Below are 25,145 nucleotides of genomic sequence, written 5' to 3' on the forward strand. Positions count from 1 at the left end.
TGGTTCTATCCACTGTCTTTTCCCGCAACTTGTGTAATCTGATTGCATGTATGCGCGACGCGAATAGTGTAGAACTTTGTGGAAGACACGCGGGTCTCAGCGGTTACTCTGGAACATTCGACAACTGATCTATAAAAGCCGACGCGCTTGACCCGCTGATCAGATTTTCGACGATCGCCGACTGTGTTCGCCGCTATCGTTGTGCTTTAAGTGTAGCCTGTCTTTGTGGACACAGGTTCGCCCAATAAAAGCTAGTTTTCTCTTTCACAGTACTGCTACTGTGTTCTTTAGCGTCACTACCGCGTGACATCTGGTGGAGGTGCTTTTCGTCCATGTACCGGACGCCCCCGACAAGCCGTGATCCAAGCCCGGACCGCAAAGAGAGCACCAACGTAGTCCCGGACCATCGAGCAAGCCGTCGTCTACAACAGCTGCCCCCGGAGCACGGACTTCTACCTGAGAAGACCAAAAAGATTGTGGCCAAGACAACCAAAACGGGAGCCCCACTATCACCCGTCGTACTTCAACAGCCCAGAGAGCCCGCTACCTTCCGTGGAGCTACGTCGGAGGATCCGGAAACCTGGCTCGAAACCTTCGAAAGGATCTCGACCTTTAACAACTGGACATCTGAGGTTAAGCTACGAAATGTGTACTTCTCCTTGGAAGATGCCGCTAGGACTCGGTTCGAGAACTGGGAGTCCACCCTTGCAACGTGGGACCTGTTCCGCAGTAACTTCCTGAGGACGTTCACGAGCGTTCTCCGAAAAGAAAGGGCCGAAGTTCTGATGGAAACCCGAGGCCAACTACCCAATGAGACCATGGCGATCTTCATAGAAGAGATGACCCGTCTTTTCCGGCACGCCGACCCGGAAATGTCCGAAAAGAAAAAAGTACGTTTCTTGATGCGAGGCGTAAAGCAACAACTTTTTGCCGGACTAATCCGAAACCCACCCGAAGACCGCAGCTGAGTTCCTGACAAAGGCTACGACGATTGAGAAAACTTTAGAAATGCGCACTAGGCAATATAATCGCCAAGTGCTCACGCCTCAGTGCGCTATCCAAGCGCTGGGCCCCGTTGATCTCCAAGAGACCATCAGGGCCATTGTGCGCGAAGAACTGCGCAAGGTCTTGCCTTCGTCGCAGCCTCAAGTAGCTCCGATGGCTGAGATCGTGAAGGTGAGGTTCAGCGATCGCTGGGAGTTCCTGAGGCGCAACCTCAATTACCGCATCCCTAGCCAGAAGCGATGACCTACGCCGCCGTCGCACACCGTCAACGTCCCCCTCCGCGACCGCGCCAGGGCCCTGAAACGCCGCAATTCCGTCGTACGCCGCCGCTGCCGCCAGCACGGCAACCCGTCGTACAGCGAACATACGCGAGGAAGACGGACATTCGGCGCGCCCCCGACCACCGCCCGCTCTGCTACCACTGCGCCGAAGCCGGCCATGTGTACCGCCGATGCCCATACCGCGACCTGGGATTGCGAGGCTTAGCCGTCAACGCACAGCGCCCGAGGGAAGGTGAACGCCCTCGTGACATCGCCGACTACTTTGCCGCTACTCAGTGGAGCCCTCGAGGCCATCCCGTTCGCTGTCACCAGGACGCTACCTGTCGCCGCAGCGCCGTCCATACAGTGGCCCAGCCCGGGGCCGGTCAGCGATCCCATATCCGGAAAACTAAAAGCAGCAACCGATGGAAGTCCGGTTGTTCGTCGAACTGACGAAGATCCTCCGCCGCCGACGAAGACGCCGAAGAAACTACCTCGACGACATAACGACACGCCGCCGACCCGACGAAGTGTGGAAGCAATGAATACGAAGACGAAAGACGACCTGAGGACGTCCCATACCAGCCACAGGTCAACGCGACACAGTCGTAATCCGACGCCAAGACCTAACTGTAACGCAAGACAAAGAGCCACAGACCTCGACGTGCTTCTCGACGGCCACGCAGTCACCGCCTAGTTCCATAGCTTGTTGCGTCGTCCTCAATTTAAGTAGAACCCTTTTCGTAAGCCTCCAGGTTTCTGCCCCATAGATGAGTACTGGTAAGACACAGCTATTATGCACTTTTCTCTTGAGGGATAATAGCAGCCTGCTGTTCATGATCTGAGAATGCCTGCCAAACGCACCCCAGCCCATTCTTATTCTTCTTATTATTTCCGTCTCATGATCCGGATCCGCCGTCACTACCTGCCCTAAGATGTATTCCCTTACCACTTCCAGTGCCTCGCTACATATTGTAAATTGCTGTTCTCTTCCGAGACTATTAAACATTACTTTAGTTTTCTGCAGATTAATTTTTAGACCCACTCTTCTGCTTTGCCTCTCCAGGTCAGTGAGCATGCATTGCTATCGGTCCCCTGAGTTACTAATCAAGGCAATATCATCAGCGAATCGCGAGTTACTAAGGTATTCTCCATTAACTTTTATCCCCAATTCTTCCCAATCCAGGTCTCTGAATACCTCCTGTAAACACGCTGTGAATAGCATTGGAGATATCGTATCTCCCTGCCTGACGCCTTTCTTTATTGTGATTTTGTTGCTTTCTTTATGGAGGACTACAGTGGATGTTGAGCCGCTATAGATATCTTTCAGTATTTTTACATTATCGTCGTGGGTGCCACTGGTACTGTATAAATTTCTATAGAGCTCCTCAGCCACTTGAACTATCTCATCCATATTAGTAATGATATTGCTGGCTTTGTCTCTTAACGAATACATCTGATTCTTGCCAATTCCTAGTTTCTTCTTCACTGCTTTTAGGCATCCTCTGTTCCAGAGAGCATGGTCAATTCTATCCATAATATACTTCCTTATGTCAGCTGTCTTACGCTTGTTGATTAACTTCGAAAGTTCTGCGAGTTCTATTCTAGCGGTAGGATTAGAGGCTTTCATACATTGGCGTTTCTTGATCAGATCTTTTGTCTCCTACGATAGCTTACTGGTATCCTGTCTAACGGAGTTACCACCCACTTCTATTGCACGCTCCTTAATGATGCCCACAAGATTGTCGTTCATTGCTTCAACACTAAGGTCCTCTTCCTGAGTTAAAGTTGAATACCTGTTTTGTAGCTTGATCTGGAATTCCTCTATTTTCCCTCTTACCGCTAATTCATTGATCGGCTTCTTATGTACCTGTTTCTTCCGTTCCCTCCTCAGGTCTAGGCTAATTCGAGTTCTTACCATCCTATGGTCACTGCAGCGCACCTTGCCGAGCGCGTCCACATCTTGTATGATGCCAGGGTTAGCGCAGAGTATAAAGTCTATTTCACTGCTAGTCTCGCCATTCGGACTCCTCCATGTCCACTTTCGGCTATCCCGCTTGCCGAAGAAGGTATTCATTATCCGCATATTATTCCGTTCTGCAAACTTTATTAATAACTTTCCCCTGCTATTCCTAGTACCTATGCCATATTCTCCCACTGACTTGTCTCCAGTCTGCTTCTTGCCTACCCTAGCATTGAAGTCGCCCAACAGTATAGTGTATTTCGTGTTGAGTTTACCCATCGCCAATTCGACGGCTTCATAGAAGCTGTTGACTTCCTGGTCATCACGACGGGATGTAGGGGCGTAGACCTGTACAGCCTTCATTTTCTACCTCTTAAGTTTCACATTAAGACCTTCCACCTTCTCGTTAATGCTATAGAATTCCTGTGTGTTACCAACCACATCTTTATTAATCAGGAATCCGACTCTTAGTTCTCCTCTCTCCGCTAAGCCCCGGTAGCACAGGAAGTGCCTGCTTTTTAGTACAGTATATGCTTCATTTGGCCTCCTAACTTCACTGAGCCCTATTATATTCCATTTACTGCCCTCCAATTCCTCCTATAGCAGTGCTAGACTCGCCTCACTAGATAACGTTCTAGCGTTAAACGTTGCCAGGTTCATATTCCAATGGCGGCCTATCCGGAGTGCCCCACATTTGCACCAAATTGGGACCACGGTAGAGTGGGCGAAAATATGGGAAATATTTTCACAACGTAGAGGGATAGGGTACAGACGACTATAGTTCCTTCGCGACCTTTGTCAACTCGGTGACCACCTTCTCCAATGTACAGGAATGGCCTGTAACAACATTGTTGCCTACATACCGTAGGCGCTGCCAAAATGTTCCAGTGATGCAGTTGACGCTTTGACGTCATCTCGTATGGTCGAGTAGTACATTGATGTGGGAAAGAAAAGGAAGGACGCTGACCAAGAAAGTCTTTCTAATAAGTATTAGATGCTTCGGATTGCATGCGGGAGCCTTGGTCACTTCATTTAAACGCGTTTAATACTCCAAGTCTGAGAAGGAAGAGAATGCTTGCGTGTCGTCCAATTCACAGTAATGAACTGTAGCAATTGTAAGGCTGGTGTTACAAACCAAGTCGAACCGATAACAAAAGTAAGCAACTTTACCAGCGTAGGTTATGAGTCAAATAAAATGGTTATCGCCTCCCATTTTTCAGAAACGCTCAAGATCGCTCATATAGCTCAATTACTCGGAAAGGCGGACATTACTACAGTGTAAATCAAAATCCATAACTCTCTAAATAAAAGATGTGAATACTCACCTTTTTAACTAATTACATTAGCTGACGTGTTGCCATACACTTTAAAGCCTTTGATTTCACTAGGCACATTCGCTTAGAACGAAGTACATTGCAATACCTGAGCTAAGGTAACTAGTTAAAACGTTGAGCAGTGTAATTTTCCTAGACAATTATGAACTTTGATTTACACTGTAATTGTGGCCGCGTTTTCGAGTAATCCAGCTCACTTTATTTCTCTACTATATGCACTGGGCATGGCAGCATCGACAGAATGCGGAGCACTAATCCGTTTGTCTTCCTTGTGCAGCTGTGTGGCCTTCTTGGGTGTTTCAACGTTGGCTGTCCGGACATCGGCGTGCTGAACCTCTCTGCGCATGTCCATCTTTCAACGCATCAAGACATCGATCAAGAAATACGCCCACCAGCATTGGAATCTTGGAATCCGTATCATCATTCTTCGGCAACACGTTCTGATTGCCAGGAACCTGGACTGCAGGGGGCATCACAGTGCACTCAAGCTATAAATGGGATTCATGCTCGTTTTGCAACCACTGGGCATGGCAGCATCGACAGAATGCGGAGCACTAATCCGTTTGTCTTCCTTGTGCAGCTGTGTGGCCTTCTTGGGTGTTTCAACGTTGGCTGTCCGGACATCGGCGTGCTGAACCTCTCTGCGCATGTCCATCTTTCAACGCATCAAGACATCGATCAAGAAATACGCCCACCAGCATTGGAATCTTGGAATCCGTATCATCATTCTTCGGCAACACGTTCTGATTGCCAGGAACCTGGACTGCAGGGGGCATCACAGTGCACTCAAGCTATAAATGGGATTCATGCTCGTTTTGCAACCACTGGGCATGGCAGCATCGACAGAATGCGGAGCACTAATCCGTTTGTCTTCCTTGTGCAGGTGAGCAAAAAGTATGGAAAATGTTTTCGTTCTAATGACCTATTCCTGTTGGTGCTGCCGTGCCCTCGGCTTTGTTGCTTGCTACAGGTTTTCACATTGTGTCTGAGGAAATTATTATTGTTAGCCGGAGACATTGAATCGAACCCAGGCCCTGACATGACCCGAATTTTACAACAACTTAATGATATTGCAGTCGACATAAAAGATATGAAAGAGAACAGATTACTGAACATAGAGAACAAATTAGATGCCCTGTCCAGGCTTGAGAGCCGAGTAACGTCCTGCCAAGAACAGGTTAGTTGTATGAGTACAACGATTGAAAGGCTTGAAGCAAGGCTTGAGCATCTTGAAAATTATAGTAGGAGGTCAAATCTGATCATATATGGCATCCCAGAAACTGAAGAGGAAACAAATGAATCGCTTGAAGAAACCGTAAACAAAGATATTTTTCATGATATTTTAGGACTCGACCCTATCCCTATTGAGCGGATACATAGGTTAGGTAAACCGGCAATTGACAAAACACGTCCTGTAATCCTAAAGCTTTTAGACAGTAGGCATAAAACTGTGATACTCAAGAACGGAAAGAAACTAAAGGGAAAAGATTATTCAATTGGCGAAGACTTTTCAAAGAACGTTCGTGAACTAAGAAAGAAACTATGGGATAGCGCGAAGCCGAACCGAGATAAAAAAGAAAGGGTTTCCTTGGTGTTTGATAAGTTATATATCAATAATATTCCTTACGTTTGGGACTGCGAAAAAAATGATAAAGTGAGGGTTCAAAAAAACGACGGGATCGGCGCAAGTCGGCCCGTGACGCGAAGTTGTACGCAGTTGCGAAACCGCTCACCAATAAAGTGAGTGGTTCATTTACCTCAGCTTCTTTCTTCACTAAGACAGATAGCTTGTCTTGCCATAGTAACACGGGCCAATCTAGTATAAAAAGCTTGAGAATAGCTAACATTAACGCACGCAGCGTTGCAAACAAGAAAGACTCGCTTGAACTTAAACTGCTGGAGTTCGACCCACACATATCAGTCCTGACGGAAACTTGGTTACATGAGGACTTAGCAGATGACCTGGTATTTCCTCCTCATTATAAAGTTGTTCGCAAGGACAGGACCTCAAGGGGTGGTGGCGTAGCCATTCTCTTAAAAGACTCTGTAGAATGCGACCTTGTATATGATGTTCCTGACCTTGAATGCCTTTGCATAAAAATTTCTTGCTGGGGTCATTCTTTCATCCTGTATGGTTGCTACAGGCCACCAGATGCCGCACCCGACTATCTTATTAAGCTACAACATCACCTGTCTCATTTCCAAAATAAGAAAATACTGTTAATAGGTGACTTCAATCTGCCAGATGTGTGCTGGTACCGCCTACAAGGCGGTGCTAAGTCTGGGAGCAATGCAGACGTTCTGTTTGATGTCATGCTTACTCATGATTTAGCTCAAATTGTAAATCAACCTACTCGTGTACAAGGTTCATCTTCCTCTATACTAGACTTAGTTTTTGCTAGCCGTCAATATTCTATGCATACTGTATCGGTCGAAACAGGCATTTCAGACCATCACCTCGTAAGCGTATCGATAGATTTAGTTAAGTCCCCTTACCACAACAAAAAAGCCAGTCACGTACGTTGTTTCAAGGATTATTCTAGGGCTGATGATGCCGCAGTGATTGATCATATGGAAACTTGTTTATCGAGCTTCGATGATAATGACGATGTCTGCAAGCTGTGGGAGCGATTCGTCGAAATGTGTCAATATTGTCTAAATGCCTTTGTTCCGAATAAACGCAAAAAAGTTCACAAACGCACACCTTGGATGACGCGGAAGATTATTCAACTGAAGCGAAAACTAAAAAGATCTAAGAAAAAAAAACCACCAGTTAAGTCAGATTGAAACGCTTAAAAATAATCTTGAACGTGCGGTTCGTGAGTCAAAAGACTTCTACTTTAACACAACATTACCCAGTTTTGTTAAAAATGACCCAAGTAAATTTTGGAACTTCCTGAGTGACAGCAAGAAACATATCTCAAAAATAACAGCGGAGGGAGATACTTTGACTGATCCGATTGATATTGCACGCCATTTTAATTATTTTTTTCACAGCGTATTCTCTAAAGAAGGTCTACAAACTGTACAAAGCGCATCAAATTTTCCTGTATCGGAGGTTGACTTTGTTAGCCTCCCTGGTGTATTTGCTTTGCTTTTAGAACTGAAACCTAAAACTTCTTCTGGTCCTGATAATTTACCCAATGTATTTTTGCGACGCTATGCCGAAATAATTGCGAAGTTTCTTTTTGTGCTGTTTAAAAAATCTCTGCTGTCATCAAAACTTCCGGTTGAATGGAAGACTGCTCGAGTTGTTCCCATCTTTAAAAAAGGTGACTGCACATTACTACAAAATTACCGTCCTATTTCTTTAACTTCCGCATGCTGTAAAATGCTCGAACATATTATTGCTAAACATATTAACAAATTTCTTGAAGAACACTCCATATTAAGCGACTTTCAGCATGGGTTTAGAAAGGGCTATTCTACAATAACACAATTAGTTACAATAGTACACACCTTTGCTAAAACACTGGATATGAATGGTCAAATAGACGCCATATTTATGGATTTCAGCAAAGCATTTGATAAAGTTCACCACGAAAAACTGATTCAAAAACTAAAAAACATTAATCTTCCAGACATTTTAATATCGTGGATTCAAGATTACCTCACGAATAGAGTGCAATTTGTTTCAGTCGATGGGTGCAGCTCCAGTTGTCTCCCAGTCACCTCTGGGGTGCCCCAAGGAAGCGTCTTGGGGCCTTTGCTTTTTCAGATTTACATAAATGATATTGTTAATGTGGTTACTCCAGGAACTCATATTCGCTTGTTTGCTGATGATTGTGTCGTTTTCCGTCAAATTACGTGTACTAACGATCAAAACGAACTTGACCAGTGTCTTCGAAATGTTCTTGATTGGTGCAGTGAGTTTTCCATGGTTCTTAACACTGAAAAAACAGTTTCGATGCAAATAACACATAAAAAGAACCCAATTAACCACGTGTATACACTGGGATCATCAACACTAAAGCAGGTTAATAGCTACAAATATCTAGGTGTAACAATCACAAGCCGTCTTTCCTGGAACTCACATATAGATAACATATGCTCCTCTGCATTTAAAAAGCTGTGTTTTCTGAGGCATAAACTAAGAAATTCACCTTCTCACATAAAACTTCTAACGTATAACACTTACATCAGGCCAAAGCTCGAGTATGCTTCGGTTGTTTGGGACCCATTCACTAAACTTAACATAGATAAATTAGAAAGGGTTCAAAGAAAAGCTGTTAGGTTTATCTATTCCAAATTTAAAATCACCGACTCCCCCACTGACCTCATGGCGGCTAACAATATTGAAACACTTGAAACGCGAAGAGGAAAATATCGCCTTGAATTTCTTTATTCTTTACTTAACCATAAGTTTGCTTTGGATCCTTCACAGTACATATCCCCTCTAACCACACGTTATACCCGACATCATCACATTCACTCATTGACACCGTATTTTGCGAAAACTGACTGTTTTAAATATTCCTTTTTTCCGCGGACAATATCCGATTGGAACCATGTTATGACATCTTAATAGTTTGCAATATTTGTCTCCTTATTTTTATGTATATTTCTTTTCATTGTGTTCTGTATCTTTTGAGTTTTAAGAATATATGCCTGTCCTGCTTGGACCCTGAAAAGGGTCTGCAGTATGTACTAAATAAAAAATAAATAAATAAACAGGATCTTTTTTCTAATTTTTTTAACACTAGAAAAAAATCAAAGCCCCTTTCTTTAAAGAAGATAGTTGAACGCGAAGCTGTCCGCCAATGCAAACTGATCAAAATCAAAGTGCAAAGCCAACGACCACGCAACGAACCCAAGGAATGCGAACGACGCAGTACTATGCATATGTGATTTGATTGCTTCCATAGGATTGTATTTTTGGAATGTTCAAGTTGAATGAAGAAAGACTTCGTTAAATTGCATAGCTTTTATTTTAGCTCATGTAGCCGTTGATTACATGCACACACTCACACTTTCACGGACGACTCTACACTCCCACAGTATTGCCTTGTGATCGCTGTGGTAGACGGTCAGAGGCTCTCCCATCGTAACGTGGCATAGCCTGCTTGCAAACGTGAGATTAATGCAGGAACGGCGTTGCGTCGTGGGTCTCTGCAGGCTCATCAGTTTCAACAAGTAGCGATCTAGCATGAAACTCTCGATCCATTTGCCGCGCTCTTTCGCCACATAGATGTTAAAGTCACCGCTTACGAGGATCGGCGTACCATGTGGCTTTAAAGGGCCCCTCACCGGGCCCCATAGCAAATTTTGGTTATACGCTGAAAGTTGCTCTAGGCAGTTGCGTGACGCACGTAATGCAATCCAGGTATATACACTTCGTCTGGGTAGCGTCGCATTCGGCCATCTTTCTTTAGAAAGGGGCTTTTTTCCCCCATATCTGAAGACGAGCCCGTGTTCACGCACACATGCTGCCTCCGATGAACAGGAAAGCTCAGTTAATCGCGACAGGAGTGGCGTCATGCCTAGCAGACGCAGCTTGTGCTTCCAGAGAACTTTGTGCGCATGCGCTACTCTTTCTGTACTCGTCGCTTCGCGCCGTTATCAGGCACTGACCGGCCGGCCAGTCGACGCTGGCGCTGTACTGCGAATGTCTCATTTTTTTCAATTTTGTTTGTTTTATGTGCTCGCGCTATGTACACCCGTGAGCATGAGTATACGGACCACGGGAGCGCGTGCCAAACTGCATCGACGCGCCGCCTGCCGACGCGGCGCCTGCTGCCGAGAGGGCCGCCAGTAGGGTGCCTCGATGCGCGCGCCCCCGCGGGGGCGCGCGCATCGAGGCACCCTAGCCGCCAGAGCAGCGGTGCGCCTCCCATCACATCTGCTGGCCTGACATGTAGCTTTGCCTGACGTCGCTGTGGTGCTCGTAGACTAAGCGTCCACTGGGCGTCGTTTTCGCTGCTCCGTCGCATCTGGGCCATTGTTTTACGCAGCGGCTGCGGCTGGGCTGGCACGCGCGTCCGCCGCGCTTCGCTTTCATTCTTTCTTTGGGGGAATTATCGCACGCCGCACGGCCTTCTCTGACGCCTTTAGACGACTCGCACAAAGTGGCCTTCTGCGGCTTTGTGTTATCTCGAACTGTTCCAATGCTTGCTGCCGCAGGTAGAAGCAAGGTTTTGCAATCAGTGCCCGCCGTCGCGTTAAGAAGTAGAACTGAGCTGCAGGGGCTACTATGCTCCGCAAGCAGCAGGTTGCCAAAAGGAGAAATTAGCGGCACCGTACTGCCTTTATTTCTTCAGACCCTTCAACAAGGCTTGAACAAGAAATGCACGCGAGGGTGCCACTACAGACAGCAGCGACAACGCTGACACATGCGCGAGAATATACAACCAGGTGCAGCTGTGCGGTGCACGCTGCCGTGAAGTTCCAATTACGGTTGCCTGCTTGCGAATCGGGTCGAGGTTGCGGACCTGAATCACTGGTCGGGATCTCCTCATGGCATCGCGTTACGAGCGGATACCACGGCACCTTCGATGCGTCATCGCCGCCTATGGAAAATTGACAGCGTAGTGAAATCATGAATACAGTTGTGAAAATTATAATCTACGAAAATAACAGCAACACGTTGGCTCGTCCTAAGTGCCCTCAAGACCGCAGTCTGTCGATGGTCACCCCGACTAGTGATTCAGGCCGGTCACCCTGACCCGATTCGCAAGCAGGCAACCGTAATTGGAACTTCACGGCAGCGTGCACCGCACAGCTGCACCTGGTTGTATATTCTCGCGCATGTGTCAGCGTTGTCGCTGCTGTCTGTAGTGGCACCCTCGCGTGCATTTCTTGTTCAAGCCTTGTTGAAGGGTCTGAAGAAATAAAGGCAGTACGGTGCCGCTAATTTCTCCTTTTGGCAACCTGCTGCTTGCGGAGCATAGTAGCCCCTGCAGCTCAGTTCTACTTCTTAACGCGACGGCGGGCACTGATTGCAAAACCTTGCTTCTACCTGCGGCAGCAAGCATTGGAACAGTTCGAGATAACACAAAGCCGCAGAAGGCCACTTTGTGCGAGTCGTCTAAAGGCGTCAGAGAAGGCCGTGCGGCGTGCGATAATTCCCCCAAAGAAAGCATGAAAGCGAAGCGCGGCGGACGCGCGTGCCAGCCCAGCCGCAGCCGCTGCGTAAAACAATGGCCCAGATGCGACGGAGCAGCGAAAACGACGCCCAGTGGACGCTTAGTCTACGAGCACCACAGCGACGTCAGGCAAAGCTACATGTCAGGCCAGCAGATGTGATGGGAGGCGCACCGCTGCTCTGGCGGCCCTCTCGGCAGCAGGCGCCGCGTCGGCAGGCGGCGCGTCGATGCAGTTTGGCACGCGCTCCCGTGGTCCGTATACTCATGCTCACGGGTGTACGTTATTTTGCGCGAGTGATATGTCGCTTTTTTATATTACCGTGAACTGTGTTTTTCATTCTTTTCCCAACAACTCTTTGTATTGATTTAGCGTTTTTATTTGTAACGCTGCTTTGCAAGCACGTGATCATTATAAACATTTCTAGCTATCACATTTTTTAGCGCTCATGTATCTGTTTTCTCTTGTCATTTGTTCAATGACGCCCCCCTTACTCAATGCTCCCCTTGGGGCCTGTAAGGTACTTTGAAATAAACAAAAATAAAATAAACTGTAGTGTTCTACGCACATGTGTAAGTTGGCTTTCCTGCAATGCGTATTCGGCGCTTACAGACGAATCAGAGAAATAGAAAGCTTCACTTTAAGAAACAAACCTAGTGTAATACGCCCAGTAGACCACAGTAGATATTCCCGATTCGAAAGTCCATCACAAACAAGTACAGCGAAAATGCGCAAAGTAAGCAGGTAGTGACCTTTTCTCAGCCTACGATGCACTTGCTGAACCGCCGGCGTTATCCACGATCAGTATGCTGAGCTCGAGGGGTGCCTTCTTTTCGCGGCTGGCATTGCGCGGCGAAAAAATAGAAAAAAAATGCATGCTTCACCGATTTTGAAGGATTGTAATGAGTTTCAGTCCCGCTCTTTTTACGCGCGATTGTATTGCGCGCAATTTGAAGATCCACAATGTGGGTGCATGAAGCTCGGCCGTAAAAGTTGGCACAGCGCCAACAGTGAGGTCAGCGGCGCAGATGTCACGGTGGATGATGGATGATCTAGATAACAATTTAGGAGCGGCGTTGCAGGTGTCCTGAATCGTCCTCTTGCAATTACTTCATTTCACCATCTTTGACTTTTTGTTTTATGAGCGCTGTTAGCACGTTTTTACATTCTACAACAAAGCACGCATTTTAAAAATTCGCCCGCATATGGCACTTAGCGTGTCTCTTTTTCTGTGGATATTTAAACTTGTTGTCACATCCCGTTCTCAAAGCATAGCGGCAAGACACGCGTGCCACGTTTGTATAGCGCTTTCCGGCAGTAGAATAATTCGCTGCAATCCCTGGAAATAAACAACACCGTTTACAAATTTCTCCATATTGTGCACAACAAGGCCACTAGTTTGAAGAAATTCATACTTGCTGGAACTTTGCGTTCTCCAATGGCATGGAATAATTACGCGCTTGTATATATATATATATATATATATATATATATATATATATATATATATATATAGTACTTATGGCACTGGGTAGTAGGCCTGAGGCTGGTGAAAAAGGAGACGACGACGCGAAGCGCTTGCTTGCGCTATAGCAGCCGCTACAAACCTAGAACTAGGCGAACACGCCTTCGTATTTCGTGGGGTGCTGGGTTTTCCTTCGACACCCTGCAACTCCGCAGTTACTGAAGTGCCACCGCCAGCTACCGCTACCAGTCGCCACCAGCCACTGAAAGGGATGCTCCGAGACCGTCCCAGGCTGCTGCTCCCGTGCCCTCGGCCATCGTCTGCTCTGGCGTCATCCGGCAGCGCGATCCTGCTATATTTAGCGGCACAGATGACCACGACTTGGAAGACTGGCTCGCCGAATATGACCGTGCAAGCACTTATATTAAGTGGGACGACCGCACCAAGCCCACTAATGTTATATTTTACTTTACTGACGTAGCAAACCTATGGTTGCGCAATCACGAATCAATTTACCAACTCGTCGGCTTTCACAACTTTGGCAGAGGTCTTCGGCCATCCCGCCGTTCGCCGGCTTCGCGCTGAGCAGCGCTTGCGTGGTCGAGCTCAAAGCGAGGAGGATAACTTCACCAGTTACATTGAGCGTGTCATCTATGAACGAAGCTGACAAGATCAAGCATGCCACGAAAGGCATCTATGACCATGCCTTCCAGATGCTCGTGGCGAAGTTGGCGAAGATGCTCGTGGCCGATTGCCGAGGTCTAACAGCTCTGTCAGCAGTACGACGAGCTGCGCAAGAAGCGCACCTCAGCACGCGCTGCTCAGCAGGACACCGCGAATCTAGCTCCCTTGGATTTCGGCCGCGACGCTGCCAACATCTCTGCTCTAAAACGGGAGATAAAGAGTTAATCCGCCAGGAAGTCGCACGCCAACACTCTCTGGCTACTAGCGCGCCCGAGCCGTCCACGACGTTGGCTCCATCGCTTCGTCATGTAATTTAGAGGCAAGTGGACGCGGCGCTGCCACCTACCCCTCTTCCGCAGCCTGTTGCTGGACCGCGAACTTACGCTGACGCTGTCGCCCGGCTATACCTTCCATGTGCCGCCGCCACCTTCCCGTCCGGTTTTCGTCCCTTACTCGGCTGCTGGAGCCCCTGTTGTCAAACCATGGCCCCCGCAGGGGCGTCTGCGTCAGCAGGCGTTTGGTGTGTTGCGACACCACGGACCCGAGCACACGAGGGTTGGACCCTCCCGCGTGTAGCCGTGCGCGGCTTAGCCGTGTCCGGGGAAAAGGCGATTGTGGGGGTTAAGCCGATGCCGGGTGTTGAGACCGTTAAGGCCCCTCGGCGGAGGCAACACACCTCTTTGGCCTCTGCTTCACGTAGACGGTACCCCCGGACTCACCCACCCGGGGGAAATCGGTAGTTGCCTTTTCCTGTCTTTCTCTCCCTACAACCTTCGTCTTTTCCTTACTTTGCACCTTTCCTGTCTCCTTCTCATTTCTTTATTACTTCCGACCTTCCTGGCAGCAAGGGTTAACCTTGTGTGAGTAGCCAACCTTGGTTATGTCATATTGGGTTATAGTGGCAACGTACAGCTGGCGTTTGCAGGGCCTGTTTTTCAGGCTCTGCAGCGTCCCCTTGTTGGACTCCATGGTGGGTGGCTGGCGTTGCTGCCGAAAACTACACGTCCACACATGGCTACTTCCTTCCCTCCACTACCTGATCGCCCTCAGAAAAGAGGGCGCACCGATGAAGTCTTACAATTTTTTGGCCGCCAAAAAGAATCCTTCCCGCGTTTCCATGTCATCCATTCTGCAAAACCAGATAAACCAGTAAGAACTATCTCACCCTTCCTTGTTTCCAAGTCACTGACTGAAGCCTTTGGTCCTGGATATAAGGCGTCGAGGATGTCAAGCGGTGATCTCCTCTTGGAGCTCCGCGATCAAAAACAATTTGAAAAATTGTCAACACTAGTGTCATTTGGGGAAACCCAAATGACACTACGATGAACACCACCCGTGGTGTTGTCTCTGACGATGACTTGATGGAGCTCACTGAGGCTGAACTCTTGGAGGGCTTCAGTGACCAGAATGTTATCAATGTTAAACGAATTAAGATGAGGAGAGATGGAAAAGAGATCAAGACGAAACACCTGATACTGACTTTCGGCTCAAGTGTCCTTCCCGAGTCCATCGAGGCTGGTTATATCAAACTTCGTGTTCGGCCATACGTTCCCAATCCTCTCAGATGCTTTAAGTGTCAACGTTTCGGCCACAGTTAACAGAACTGTCGAGGCCGGCTGACTTGTGCCAAGTGCAGTGACAATGAACATTCCTCCGAAACGTGCCAAAACACACCACATTGTGTCAACTGTGATGGCGAGCATGCCGCATATTCGCGCGCCTGCCCGTCCTGGAAAAGAGAAAAAGAGATTGTGACAATCAAAGTCAAAGAAAACATATCTTTCAAGGAGGCACGTAGGCGGGTGTCATACCTGTCTAAGAGCAGCTTTGCCGATGTGGCGCGTAAGGGGGCAGCGTCACAACGGCCTCCGGCGGCTGTCTGACCCACAGGCAGGATGTCGGCAGTTACGCCATCTGCCCCCGCGGCGGTTGCAGCTAGCGCTGCTCCGTCAACACAGCAAGGGGGACCATCGACCCCGAAGGTGGGCGCAGCCGAGGCTGCCCCAACCTCCCCGGCCCCTTCCAGCGCTGGCAACAGCCGGCGCAGCCAAATCCCGCAGGGTGCCCCTTCGAGCTCCGGGCTGGTGGGCGCAGGGGTCTTGCCCTCCAAGGCAGAACTCTCCCTTGTAACTTCTCGCTCGCAAGAGCACGTGTCCGGCGCCTCGCAAGAGGCAATGGACACTACACCTATCCTCAAGGCGCACCAAGCGCCTAAGGAGCGGCGAGGCTCCCTCGAACGCTCCAGAAAGGGCAGAACCCCCGTTACAGGGCCTCGAAAGAGCTCTGTAACCTAAGGCATCACCTCCGTTTCCATACACACAGCACTTATTTACTTTCAAAATGGATACACAAATTATTCAATGGAACGTCAGAGGTCTTCTTAGGAACCTTGATGACGTCCAAGAGCTTATCCAAAAACACAATCCAAAAGTGCTCTGTCTACAGGAAACACATTGAAAACCACAACACACAAACTTTCTCCTACCGTATGTCAAGTTCCGCAAAGATAGCGATGATGCTGTTGTATCATCAGGTGGTGTTGCCATTTTTATTCATAAAAGTATTTCCTGTCAGCGTTTACAGCTACAAACGCCCCTTGTAGCAGTGGCGCTTCGAGCTGTTCTCCTAAACAAACTCACCACCATTAGCTCTCTTTACATACCCCCACACTACAAGTTAACGAAACATGAATTCCAATCCTTTATAGATGAATTGCCTGAACCTTACGTTGTTCTTGGCGACTTCAATGCGCACAGTTGCCTGTGGGGCTACTCTCGTATAAATGCGCGAGGTCGTCTTGTTGAACAGTTCCTTTTCTCTTCTGGTGCGTGCCTTCTGAATAAGAAGGAAGCCACTTATTACTGTCTTGCAAACAATACCTTTTCTTCAATTGATATGAGCATAGTTTCCGCGTCCATACTGCCTGAACTCGAATGGGAAGTTACGAACAATCCTTACGGAAGCGACCACTTCCCCATACTATATAGAACACTTACAGAAAGCGAATATCCACCACAGGCTCCTAGGTGGAAGATTGACACAGCAGACTGGGAGAAATTCCGAAACTTAACTAGTATATCACGGGATGACGTCTTCTTTAGAAATCGATGCTGTTGTGGAGTACTTCACAGCCTTCATAATAGATGCCGCATCAAAATGCATATCCGAAGTGAGTGGTCTGCCATGCAAACGACGTGTAGCGTGGTGGAACAGCGAATGTAGGATCGCCCGTAAGAATCAGAACAAGGCGTGGGGGTTGCTACGCGCTTCGCCCACTGCAGAAAATCTTGTCAACTTTAAGAAAGTAAAGTCCCACGGTAGGAGAACCCGCTGACAGGCCAGAAGAGAAAGTTGGCACAAGTTTTTAGCGAGCATTAACTCGTTTAGAGATGAGGCCAAAGCCTGGGACAGGGTGAATAGGATTAGGGGGTGCCAAACGTATTCACTCCCTCTGGTAAACACACAGGGCGATACACTGAAAGACCAGGCAGACTCACTTGGGGAGTATTTTGAGAGCGTGTCAAGTCCAACAAATTATTCGCAATCCTTTCTAAAATACAAACAAATAGAAGAACGTAAGCTATTAACAAGAAAAAGTCGAGAGAATGAGCCATACAACCGTCCGTTTAGTATTGCCGAATTGAGAGCTGCCCTGAGCGCATGCAACAGCTCCGCACCAGGATCTGATAGAATCACGTATGAAATGCTCAAAAACTTACACAATGATACACAGGTTACACTACTCACACTTTTCAACATCATCTGGGATGCAGGGTACCTTCCCACCGCATGGAAGGAAGCCATTGCGGTCCCTGTTTTGAAACAAGGCAAAGACCCTTCCTCAGTGACAAGTTACCGCCCGATAGCCCTCACAAGTTGCTTTTGTAGGGTGTTTGAAAAAATGATAAATCGGCGACTCATTCATTTCCTTGAACAGAGCAAAATGCTTGATCCTTATCAGTGCGGCTCCCGAGAAGGGCGCTCCACAACCGATCATCTGGTACGTGTTGAAGGAAATATCCGGGACGCATTTATACATAAACAGATCTTCCTATCGATATTTCTCGATATGGAAAAGGCCTATGATACAGCGTGGCGTTACGGAATCCTAAGAGACTTGGTAGAAATGGGCATCCATGGTAATATGCTTAACCTAATACAAACCTATCGTCCAGTCGTACTTTCCGGGTAAAAGTCGGCAATGTACTTTCACGTCCTTTCATGCATGAACCGGGTGTACCCCAAGGAGGCGTGCTCAGCTGCACACTCTTCATCGTGAAGGTGAACACGCTTCGCGCTTCATTACAATCGGCAATCTTTTATTCTGTCTACGTGGATGACATACAAATAGCTTTCAAATCTTGTAACCTCGCAGTCTGCGAGAGACAGGTATAGCATGGCCTGAACAAAGTCTCAATGTGGGCAGACAAGAATGGATTTAAGATCAATCCTAACAAAAGCCCTTGCGTTCTTTTTACAAGAAAGAGAGGAATGATCCCAGATCCTTGCTTAGAACTATGTGGACAACAAATACCCGTAAACAAAGAGCACAAATTTCTAGGTGTTATACTAGACTACAGACTCACTTTCGTCCCCCACATTAAACATCTTAAAAAAATGTCTCAAAGCAATGAACCTAATGAAACTTCTATCCCATACTTCGTGGGGTAGTGACAGGAAGTGCTTAATTAATCTCTATAAGAGCCTGATTCGTTCACGATTAGATTATGGTGCCGTGATCTATCATTCTGCCGCCCCAAGCGCGCTAAAGATGCTAGACCCTGTTCACCATCTAGGTATCCGTTTAGCCACAGGAGCTTTCAGAACGAGTCCCATACAAAGTTTATATGCAGAATCGAATGAGTGGTCACTTCAAATCCAGAGAACATACATCAGCCAAACATATTTTTTGAAAGTCCACTCTAATCCTCAACATTCGTGTTATAATACCGTTAACGAGATGACATATGCTACACTCTTTCGCAATCTTCCCTCCGTAAGACAGCCTTTCTCGCTGCGTGTGAGGGAGCTTAGTCATGAAATGCATATACCACTCCTCGAGCTTCGCCTAATGCATCCAGCTAAGCTGCTACTTCCTTGGGAGTGGCAGCTGATACAATGCGATATATCTTTCATGCAAGCTACAAAACACGCTCCAGAGATTGAAATCCAAATACATTTCCGGGAACTCCAGCACAAATACTCCTGGACGGAGTCCTACACAGACGCATCGAAGTCACACGACGGGGTGTCCTATGCAGCCGTCAGTCCATCCTTCGGAAATTGTTGTACTGCATCCGGAAACTAGTATCTTTACGGCTGAGGCTTACGCACTGCTGTCGGTCGTAAAGCATATAAATAAATGAAAACTCCAGAAATCAGTTATATATACGGACTCCCTTAGTGTTGTGAAGGCCTTGATGTCTTTCTGTAACCACAAAAATCCGGTAATTAATGAACTCTACTCCGTACTGTGTAAAGCATATATATCTAACCAACGTGTGATTATATGCTGGGTGCCTGGACATAGGGGCATCGAGGGAAACGTTCTAGTGGACCAGATGGCCACATCAATTTCATTGCATGCAGTTAGTCCTACTGCTTCGGTCCCTGTCACAGACCTGAAGCCTTTTTTAAGAAGAAAACTGCGAAACCACTGGCAACATATGTGGGACGCAGAAGTAAATAACAAACTGCACGTGATAAAGCCACAGTTAGGTTTTGGCCCTCCGTAACAAAATCGCGGCGAACAGATGTCCTATTCTGTCGCCTCAGAATCAGACACACATTTGGCGCGCATAACTTCTTACTCACTGAAAATGATCCTCCAACCTGCGGTAGATGCGGGTAGAGGCTGACCGTCCTCCACGTCCTCCTGGAGTGTCGGGAAGCCGAATCTGAAAGAAGAAAACATTTTCCGCTAGCATACCGGCAGCACATCCCCCTACATCCCGTAATGCTACTCGGCCCAGAACCTTTATTTGACACCAACGCAGTCCTAAGTTTCCTGAAAGATGTTGTCCTGCATGTTTTTATTCCCACATGTCCGTAGCGGGTCCTCTCTTCAGAGGATGCCGCTGTGATAGCTCTTTGGTATAGCACATGCCTCTAGGCCACATTACAGCCAAGTCACATCTTCCATAATACATATTCAACATTACCACTTGTCATGGCGCTCTTTGGCCAAACCTGGCCCTTGCGCCATAAAACACCACTCATCATCATCATCAACAACCCGTGGCGGCACCTGATAACCGGCCGATACGCTATTGATGCGATTTTCTGGGCCACGTAGCACGATTTTGCCGCCGTCACAGCCTCCGTTTACCTCATAGCGCCAAGCTACATGCCTGCTCGACTTCCGCGTCATGACTCATCTAATCTTCCTCCGGACTCCTTACAATCGCCACCCCTCCGATTCACGCCGGTCGCCTTCCCCACGTCTCCGATCCATTTCCCCAATGGTTCGCCGACCCAGCCCATCCGGAGAGGAAAACTAACAGGTTCAGTTCTAGAGGCAAGAACTGCGTTTACGTCGAACATTTCTAGGCCTCATTCTTCCCCGGCGAAGGAAATTTAACTGACCGTAGACGGCGTCACCGTACACGCACTTATCGACACCGGAGCCGCCGTTCCTATTTAGTGAGATGCTTTGCCGCAATTTCAACTAAACGACCACTCCAATTACCTCTCTCACTGCGTACGGCAACCTCGCATCGCATTCAGCCTTCAGCATCGTGCACAGCGCGGGTCGTCATTCAAAGCGTTATGCATGTTATCGAAGTTGTCATATCTCGTTCCTCGCACGACGCTATTATTAGATGAAATTTTCTATCAGTCAATCAAGCTCTTGTCGACTGCGCGCATGCCGAACTTGTGTTATCAGTGCCATGCTTTGACCCTGACTACCACCATTCTCCTAAAGTTGTTGCGCCGTATGATATCGACATCGCATTTTTCTCCGCCGCTCTGATCCCTGTGTCATCTGCACTCTAAAAACAAAGAGTGTTCCGGGCACTCTAATTGATGGAGCATCTACTTGTCCCATATTTCAGTCTTTTCGAGAGTTGATCGACCCTCTTTGAGAGAGAGTAGGACAACTCCTCCTGACATAGTTTTGTTACTCCACCTAAAGGGAGTTCTAGTACTCTTCCGCAGTGCCAATAGTCTCCCCACAGGGGTAATAGTACTCCACCAGACCGATTGCTCCTTCTCCTCCAAACCGAGTACTTTTACTCATGCAAGCCCAGTGTTTCTACTCCTGCAGAACAGAGTGCTAGAACTCTTCCCAATAATGTGAAAGCACGATGTAGGTCCATGATCACGTTAGAAGGGATTCGCAATACTTAAATGTGGGGAATATTTTATTCCTTCATAAGCAGCTTCTGCACTATGCTTGGTGAATGGGATGTAATCTGTAGTCGCTGAGTTAATCAAATGAAACATTTTCGCTCTTAAAAGATCAAAATCTTTATTCATCAGTCACAAGACAAACTCAATAATAATTTGAGATACACACTGATAAACACATAAAATAAAATTACAATGATGTCCATGAACATTAGAACACATCTTGTAATAAAACATCAGTATATTCTCTAAAGTTTCATCATTATTACAGTGTAGAAATATCCTTTAATTTCAATTGTCTCCTTCTTTTCAAAAATAAAGTATACGCTGGAAAGTTCAACATAGAACCAACATGTGCAAACTCACAACGTATTGACACTATGATTGAAGAGAAATATGCGCCACATTACTGGCCAGCAAACGCATTTCTGACACAAAACGAGTGCACTTATATGGCAGAGGTTACCAGATGAGCTGCTAAGCGTGGGATTCGTATTGTAGATAAATTGTGCAAGGAACTTATTTTGTATGCCATATTCCAGACAGCAGCTCATTTGACAATACCCTGTGCAGCGTATGGTTGTTCCTGACTGAGAATGCAGCGCACTTAGAAATGTTGTATATTCTCATGTGAGGCCGCACGTCTAGCTAGCCTTGCTTATATTTCACATAAAGTTATTCATGTATGGGCTGTACCCTATTGTTTCTAAGTATGTCTAAAGGTATGTATGTATTAGTATGTATTAGTATGTAGTATTAGTGCGTATTTCTAAATTAAATTTACAATATTATCTAGTGTGCAGCAAAAGAGTATAAAACTGCAAGGAACATTGGGTATAAAATATCGCGCAATATTGCGCATCAAATTTCGTCAAATATGGTAGCTTTTCATTCGCATTACGGTAAGAATGCTATACTTCTGAGGAGCAGTTTGCATAATTACATGATCAATTATTGTGACTGGTTGAATACGCAATCTAACTAAAGTATAGCATGGCTTCACATGTGAACTAAAAGTCAGATGTGATGAATATGATGCATCAAAGATCACATAAGCATAAGCACCGGCAGGGAAGTGCACGAAAAAGACAAAGGCGCAAAACATAAATTGAGAATTGCACTACCCTGTTTCACATATCCCTTTCATGCACGTGGATTTTTGCATGCGACTATGCATATACTAGACGAGCCGTATGCAAAAATACTGAAAGATATCTATTCCGTAAAGGCTACTCAACAATGGACCATATTCACACTATCAATCGGGTGATAGAGAAATGTGCGGAATATAACCAACCCTTATATATAGCTTTCATTGATTACGAGAAAGCGTTTGATTTAGTCGAAACATCAGCAGTCATAGAGGCATTAAGGAAATGGTGCAGACTAGCCGTATGTCAAAATACTGAAACATATCTATAGCGGCTCAACAGCCACCGTAATCTTCCATAAAGAAAGCAACAAAATACCAATAAAGAAAGGTGTCAGGCAGGGAGATACGATCTCTCCAATGCCATTCACAGCGTGTTTACAGGAGATATTCAGAGACCTGGATTGGGAAGAATTGGGGATAAGAGTTAATGGAGAATACCTTAGTAACTTGCGATTCACTAAATGATATTGCCTTGCTTAGTAACTCAGGGGACCAATTCCGATGCATGCTCACTGACCTGGAGAGGCAAAGGAGAAGAGTGGATCTAAAGATTAATCTGAAGAAAACTAAAGTAATGTTTAACAGTCTCGGAAGAGAATACCATTTTACGATAGGTAGGGAGGCACTGGAAGTTGTAAGAGAGTACATCTACTTAGGGCAGGTAGTGACCGCGGATCCGGATCATGAGACTAAAATAATCAGAAGAATGAGAATGGGCTGCGGTGAGTTTGGCAGGCATTCTCAGATCATGAACAGCAGGTTGCCATTGTCCCTCAAGAGAAAAGTGTATAATAGCTGTGTCTTACCAGTACTCACCTACGGGGCAGAAACCTGGAGGCTTACGAAAAGGGTTCTACTTCAATTGAGGACGACGCAATGAGCTATGGAAAGAAGAATGATGGGTGTAGTTAAGGGATAAGAAAAGAGCAGATTGGGTGAGGGAACAAACATGAGTTAATGACATCTTAGTTGAAATCAAGAAAAATAAATGGGGGGCATGGGCAGGACATGTAATGAGGAGGGAAGAAAACGGATGGTCATTAAGGGTTACGGACTAGATTCCAAGGAGAAGGGAAGCGTAGCAGGGGGCGGCAGAAAGTTGGGTAGGCGGATGAGAGTAAGATGTTTGCAGGGACGACATGGCCACAATTAGTACATGACTGGGGTAGTTGGAGATGTAAATGAGAGGCCTTTGCCCTGCAGTGGGCGTAACCAGGCTGATGCTGATGATGATGACGCATATACTTGCACAATGAACCAACTACCTGAAACCAAAGTTTTTTTCCTAATGAAGTGGTTCGGGTGCTCTAAAGTAGGAAATATTATCGCACTTCAGAGAATATTCATCCCAAAACAAGTACATATGTGTCTGGGAAGGTTAATACATCGCCTTACTGTGCACTCTTCATGTCCGGAAACTTATCATGTACAGCAATGCTTTAATTTTATTTTGCCTTATACAAATTATGTCTGCAGAAGCCATGAAACTAAGGGGCTTTTGCTTAACACTATATGTTCGCATCCGCCAATTGATGAACAAGTGTTCTACTCAGTTAATTGCTCTCAGTTCTTTGCTTGAACTCATCTCTTCCTCCACTAGCATACTTGGTTGGCAAGTTGATTGTCTCACCCTAATCAAAATATCAAATACCTGCCAGAAGCTATCATATGACTATTTCACAGAAGGAGAAACCACAATTTTACGTTTTTAAAATAACTTTCAAATACATGTTACTCTCCGCCTTCTAAGACGTAAGGTGTGCGCCACGGTGTACACAGTTAGAGGCCTTAATTGCTCCTTGCTTTCGCTTCGGGAGGCACGAGCGGTTCCAATGAACTGGTTTCGTGAGTATGCACGTAAACGATGATTACTTCTTAAACATGGAATTATCTTCCCCCAGTGCTTCCCCTTTCTTGTAACCTAAAAGGAAGCCATACATCTGAAATGAGGTGTAAAAAGTAGATAAAAGGGGAGACAGGAAAATCTATTTGCTTCGTGTTAGCAAATAAAATACAGAATCACTTTGTATTTGCACCCTTGCATTCACGTGCTGTTAAATGTAAGCTATTAAAGCTGCTAAATGTATGTACGCACCTAACCAATCGTGAGCTGTTGCTTTTTATAGTGAACACAGGCACTGTTCTCACTGCAAGTATGTATCGTGTCACTCAGCAAATAGGCAATTTCATTGTACCACTATTTTTTTATCACATGGATATATCTGTTGAGAGCCAAGACAAAAAGATGTCGCTTCTTTCAAAACTAATCAGCGTTTTTTTAACACAATTCGAACTTTTCAATGACACTTCCTCCTATGTGTTTGTCTCCAGAGAGCATACTTGATTTTGACTTTCCCATCAGAGACGTTAGATAAATACGCCATGTTAAGATGACTGCCTAGAGCACGTGAGAATTTTCACCTTGGTGTGACATACTTTATTTTGATTTTGTTGACATTTAGTCAAATGGTACACCCAATATACCCACATTCTAGTTTTCTTGTCCAAATTGCATGGCAATGTATTTTGATTCTTTGGCGCGCGCTCCTCTGCGCGATGTGAAGCCGCGCTGGGCTGGCTCTTTGACATCCTTGTGTTCTTGCAGGTGCGTTCTTGCATGATATAAAGCGGGTGCCTGAAAAATATCATGTGCAAAAGTCAACACGAGGACATGGTGTAAAAGAACATCAAGACAGTCAATGTCATGGCACTAAAAGAAAGTCGTAGCTCTTAATCTTCCGACTGGAATGCATCCGAAACATCTAAATGACTGCAACAGTCAACTGCTATACTAACTTCATTTTTTTAGATTTAAAGAAAAAAGAAATAACCCACAGTTCGACTTGAAGAA

General features: G+C 46.3%; 2 protein-coding genes across 10 annotated transcripts in view; one reads left to right on the top strand and one right to left on the bottom strand.

Annotated features, from left to right (window-relative positions):
• Positions 1–19,660, bottom strand: part of LOC142558611 (uncharacterized) — a 231,344-nt gene extending 211,684 nt beyond the window's left edge. Inside the window, exon 1 of the mRNA XM_075670786.1 lies at positions 19,624–19,660. The gene's annotated coding sequence lies outside the window, so the exon portion shown is untranslated. The remainder of the gene's footprint in view (positions 1–19,623) is intronic.
• The window catches only part of shf (WNT inhibitory factor 1), a 415,400-nt gene that overhangs the window by 203,383 nt on the left and 186,872 nt on the right, over positions 1–25,145 (top strand). The window lies entirely within an intron of this gene.

This window comes from Dermacentor variabilis, chromosome 9 (assembly GCF_050947875.1).
Source record: "Dermacentor variabilis isolate Ectoservices chromosome 9, ASM5094787v1, whole genome shotgun sequence".
In the NCBI taxonomy this organism is placed as follows: Eukaryota; Metazoa; Arthropoda; class Arachnida; order Ixodida; family Ixodidae; genus Dermacentor; species Dermacentor variabilis.